Consider the following 6,162-nt stretch of genomic DNA (forward strand, 5'->3'; position numbering starts at 1 on the left):
ACATACTTACTTGTTCTTTTTTGCCTGCTGAATGCATTATTTTTGGGGCCTGTAGTCCACTGGCCTTCTGTAAAATTGATATCCAATGACCGTGTAATCTACCTCCAGCCACATACTTACTTGTTCTTTTCTGTACGGTGAATGAATAATTGTTGGGGCCTCGAAAGAATTCAACACCAGTGATGACCACGTGTTATCGATCTTCAACTATTATCATTTGGGGTCTTTTCAAGAGGGGGGATTTCGTTAGCCATGTTTTTTATCCAATTTTATATTTTTAGTTCTTTTAAACATATGTATTTGACCTGTATTTGTACTGGCCTGCAGTAAAATTGATATCCATTGACCGTGTAATATACTTCTGGCCACAGAATCACTTGATCTTTTTTGTCTGGTTAATGCCTAATGTTTAGGGCCTGTAGTCCAGTGGCCTACAGTAAAATTTTTATCCATTGACCGCATAATGTACCTCGAGCCACATAATCAGAATATCTTTTATGTCAGGTGAATGCCTAATTTTTAGGGCCCGTACTCCCGTGGCCTAAAATAAAAAATTTCTAGGCTCCAACAGGGCACATTTCAGAGAATTTCTATTTAAGACGCATAAAAATGTCCCCTGATTAAAATACATATTTTTTGTTGGAATTTTTGTCATTAATCCCCCTCTAGTATGTCACTGTCCATGTTGTAGGACTATTTGTGCACTTCTACTAAGTATCTGGTGGCTGCAAATATGAGCTGAAGGTTTTTCAGGTCTGCCTGCCATTAAAGTGAATGGGGCCCGCCGCAAACTTGCGGTTCCTGAACATTTAATCGCGTTCGCGAACCGTCCCAGCAGATGTTCGTCCATCACTAATTATGATCATCTTCCAGTTCAAAACGTACTTGGATTGAGATGGAATGTAGAGAATGACAAGTTCTTATTTGAAGTATCTATTGAAGAGAAAGTTGCAACTAGATGTACCATTCTTTCAGCAGTGGCTTCTACAGGGTGGGCCATTTATATGGATACACCTCAATAAAATGGGAATGGTTGGTGATATTAACTTCCTGTTTGTGGCACATTAGTATATGTGAGGGGGGAAACTTTTCAAGATGGGTGGTGACCATGGTGGCCATTTTGAAGTCGGCCATTTTGAATCCAACTTTTGTTTTTTCAATAGGAAGAGGGTCATGTGACACATCAAACTTATTGGGAATTTCACACGAAAAACAATGGTGTGCTTGGTTTTAACGTAACTTTATTATTTCATGAGTTATTTACAAGTTTCTCTTTGTTTACAGCCATTGACATGTCGCCGAGGTTAACACGTGAGGAGCGGATAGAAATTGTGTTGATGTCTGGTGAACGCAGTAACCGGGTCATTGCAGCAGATTTCAATGCAAGACACCCTACGAGACCACCCATCTCCCATGCTACAGTTAGCAAACTAACTTAGCTTGCTAAGTTTCGTGAAACTGGTTCAGTGTCGGATTTGCCAAAATGTGGATGCATGAAATCTGTCTCTAATGAAGAAACATCAGTGGCTGTCCTAGCTTCATTCAGCAAGAGCCCACAGCGTAGCACTCGCCGCATGTCACTGTAGAGTGGCATTAGTCGAACATCCCTTCGGCGGATATTAGCTACTCACAAATGGCACCCTTACAAACTCCAGCTACTGCAGCATCTCAACGAGGATGACCCAGAACGGCGCACTGAATTTTCAGAATGGGCAAAACAAAAATTGGAACAGGACCCTCAGTTTACGCAGAAGATTTTGTTCAGTGATGAGACAAACTTTTATGTGAATGGTGAAGTTAACAAACAAAACCACCGCTATTGGTCTGACACTAACCCACATTGGATAGATTCCTCCAAGACTATTGGAACAAAAAAATTGATGGTATGGTGTGGTATATGGGGTACAAAGATATGGGGCCACTGGATATGCAAAATTGCTACATGATGATGTGTTTCCCTCTTTATGCACTGAAGCTGGCACGTTCCCTGAGTTTTTCCAGCAAGATGGTGCACCACCACATTATGGGTGTCAGGTCCGAGCATTCCTATATGAACAGTTTCCTGGAAAGTGGATTGGTCGTCGTGGGCCAGTTGAATGGCCCCCAAAGTCTCCCGATTTGACCCCCTTAGACTTTTATCTTTGGGGTCATCTGAAGGCAATTGTCTATGCTGTGAAGATACGAGATGTGGAGCACCTGAAACTACGGATACTAGAAGCCTGTGCTAGCATTTCTCCTGCGGTGTTGCTATCAGTGTGTGAAGAGTGGGAGAAGAGGGTTGCATTGACAATCAAACACAACGGGCAGCAAATTGAACACATTTTATAAGTGGTCAGAAACTTGTAAATAACTCATGAAAGAATAAAGTTACGTTAAAACCAAGCACACCATTGTTTTTCTTGTGAAATTCCCAATTAGTTTGATGTGTCACATGACCCTCTTCCTATTAAAAAAACAAAAGTTGGATTCAAAATGGCCGACTTCAAAATGGCCGCCATGGTCACCACTCATCTTGAAAAGTTACCCCCCTCACATATACTAATGTGCCACAAACAGGAAGTTAATATCACCAACCATTCCCATTTTATTAAGGTGTATCCATATAAATGGCCCACCCTTTATATTAGATCCATTGGGATTCTTGTCCCCAGTGATCCTCAGATCAAAAGAAATACTACAATAATTATGCAGACAGAAGTTGGGATGGGATGAGCCCATACCTGAAAATTTGAGGCCAAGGTGGTAGAGTTGGATAATAGACTCGCAAAACTTGAGAGAAGTTCGGATACCCAGATGTTTTGTACCTCATAATTTCGGAAAGTAGAAGAAAATAGAACTTCATCATTTTTCAGATGCCAGTAGTTATGGTTATGGTCAGTGCTCCTACATCAGAGTAATAGGAGAAGAAAAGATACACTGTGCCCTGGTTATGGGGAAGGCCAGAGTTGCACCTACCAGTATTCAGACAATACAAAGACTTGAACTGACAGCAGCCATAGTTTCAGCATCAGTAAGCAAGTTTCTGAGAGATAAATTGGATTTGAAGAAAGAATATTTTTGTACAGACTCACAAGTTGTCCTAGGATACATAAACAACAAAGCTCGAAGATTCCATATCTTTGTCGCCAACAGAGTTGAGAAAATTTGGGAAATAACAAATCCGGTACATTGGCATCACATTGACACAAAGCATAACCCAGCAGATCATGCTTCAAGAGGCCTGAATGTAACAGAATAGAAAAATTCTAATTGGTTTACAGGTCCAGAGTTCCTTTTTCTATGGGTGATCCAGAAGTAAAAATTGTACAAACATTGAGCACTGCTGCCAAGTGTCAAGATGACATACATGAAAAACTAGCCAGATGTTCGAAATGGAATACGGTCCTAAACGTAGTAACTCTAATTAAACGATTGGCAAAGGGAATCAGAAAGAAGGAATTGTTGAATGTAGAAGAAATAATGAAAGCTGAAGAAACAGTCATAAGACTCATTCAACAGAGATTCTAAAGTTAAGAGTTGAAGAGACTTAGTCAAGAACCTAAAAGGCTTCCAAACAAGCACCCATTGTACAAGCTTAATTTTGTTCTGCAGGATGGTATAATGAAGGTGGGAGGGAGACTGGAAAATGCATTGTTACCTAGCAGAGTGAAGCATCCAGCAATTCTACCCAGGGTGGATTTGATTTAAATCAAAATTATTTAAATCACGATTTAAATTACTAGTCAGTAAGGCTTGATTTAAATCATAGTTTTCTACATAAATACTAATTCTTGCTGGTATAACTTATAATATGCAAGTAGATGAAGATTTAAACAACTTTTCATATTAGTTTGATTAGGTTGATTCTGCATTCATAGGTTTGTAGAAGTTAGGATTAAGGTATTTTTCTCAACTCTGTTCATGTTATAACATTTTTGCTGTGAAGAAGAGGCATGTGATCTCTGCTGAGTCAAATTCAGTTTTGAGAACTGCAAAAGTAAACCAAGCATCTGTGATAATATCTTGTAGGCAGAGAAACTGCCCAATAATCTTACAAAAACCTCTGGAAGAGCATGACATTGTAAATGGATTAATGGAATTGATTTACCAAAAAAATTACACATAAATGAAACATAGATTGTGTCGGCAGATAAGAACCATTCGGCCCATCTAGTCTGCCCAATATACTGAATACTATGAATAGCCCCTGGCCCTATCTTATATGAAGGATGGCCTTATGCCTATCCCATGCATGCTTAAACTCCTTCACTGTATTTGCAGCTACCACTTCTGCAGGAAATGCATCCACTACTCTCTCAGTAAAGTAATACTTCCTGATATTAGTTTTAAATTAGAGGGGCAAAGGTTTAAAAGTATGTCCTCTTGTAGCAGTTTTTCTTCTTTTAAATATTCTCTCCTCTTTTACCTTGTTGATTCCCTTTATGTATTTAAAAGTTTCTATCATATCCCCTCTGTCTCGCCTTTCTTCCAAGCTATACATGTTAAGTTCCTTTAATCTTTCCTGGTAAGTTTTGTTCTGCAATCCATGTACTAGTTTAGTAGCTCTTCTCTGAACTGTCTCCAAAGTATCAATATCCTTCTGGAGATATGGTCTCCAGTACTGCGCACAATACTCCAAATGAGGTCTCACTAGTGCTCTGTAGAGCGGCATGAGCACCTCCCTCTTTCTACTGGTAATGCCTCTCCCTATACACCCAAGCATTCTGCTAGCATTTCCTGCTGCTCTATGACATTGTCTGCCTACCTTTAAGTCTTTTGAAATAATGAACCCTAAATCCCTTTCCTCAGATACTGAGGTTAGGACTGTATCACTGATTTTATATTCTGTTCTTGGGTTTTTATGCCCCAGGTGCATTATCTTGCACTTATCAACATTAAATTTTAGTTGCCAGATTTTTGACTATTCCTCTAGTTTTCCTAAATCCTTTTCCATTTGGTGTATCCCTCTAGGAACATCAACCCTGTTACAAATCTTTCTGTCATCAGAAAAAGACACACCTTACCATCGAGGCCTTCTGCAATATATATTAAACAATATGGGTCCCAGAACAGATCCCTGAGTTACCCTACTGGTAACAAGACCATGGTCTGAATATACTCCCATTGACTACAACTAGGGATCGACCGATTATCGGTTTTACCGATATTATCGCCCGATATTGAGGATTTTGAGCGTTATCGGTATCGGCATCTATTTTGCTGATATACCGATAACGTATTGGGAACACAGATCGCACTGCTGTCAGCGCTCTCCGTGTTCCCTCCGCAGCACAGGGGAGAAGGAAGCAGTGTCTCCCTACCCCTGTGCTGCTGCTGCCGCCGATGAGAGCAGAGAAGATAAGAGGAGGGGAGAGGCTGTGGCCACCGCTCCACCAATGAAGATAAGTCTTTCATTAATTCATATACAGGAGGCGGGAGCTGGCTGCAGAATCACATAGCCGGCTCCCGACCTCTATGAGCGGTAGCTGCGGACCGCGGTAGTTAACCCCTTAGGTGCCGCGGATCGCAGCTACCGCTCATAGAGGTCGGGAGCCGGCTATGTCATTCTGCAGCCAGCTCCCGCCTCCTGTATATGAATGATTGAGAGACTTATCTTCATTGGTGGCGCAGTGCGCCCCCCCCCCCAAGCCCCTCAGTATTAATCATTGGTGGCGCAGTGCGCCCCCCACCGCCATCCCAATCGTAAAAACATTGGTGGCGCAGTGCACCCCCCTACCCAGTATTAATCATTGGTGGCAGTGGCCACAGGATCCCCTCTCCCCTGCTCCTCCGATCGGAGCCCCAGCTGTGTAATCCTGGGGGTCCGATCGGTTACCATGGCAGCCAGTACGCTATTGAAGCCCTGGCTGCCATGTTCAGCTCCATGCTGCTGTGTGCACAAAGCACAGAGCAGCAGGGACAGTGTGAGCTCATATTCACCCTGATAGAGATCTATCAGGGTGAATGGGACAAGGGTTCTAGTCCCTAAGGGGGCTAAAAGTTAGTAAAAAAAATATAAAAAATATTAAGTATAAATGAAAAAGATTTACAAAAAAAAATAAAAATACACGTTAACAATAAACATATTAATTTTCAGCAGATTTGTGTAGGAAATTTTTTTTTCCTCAAAAATAAAAATACCCAGAATATCGGTATAAATTATCGACTATCGGCCTGAAAGTT

This window comes from Bufo bufo, chromosome 1, assembly GCF_905171765.1.
Source record: "Bufo bufo chromosome 1, aBufBuf1.1, whole genome shotgun sequence".
NCBI lineage: Eukaryota > Metazoa > Chordata > Amphibia > Anura > Bufonidae > Bufo > Bufo bufo.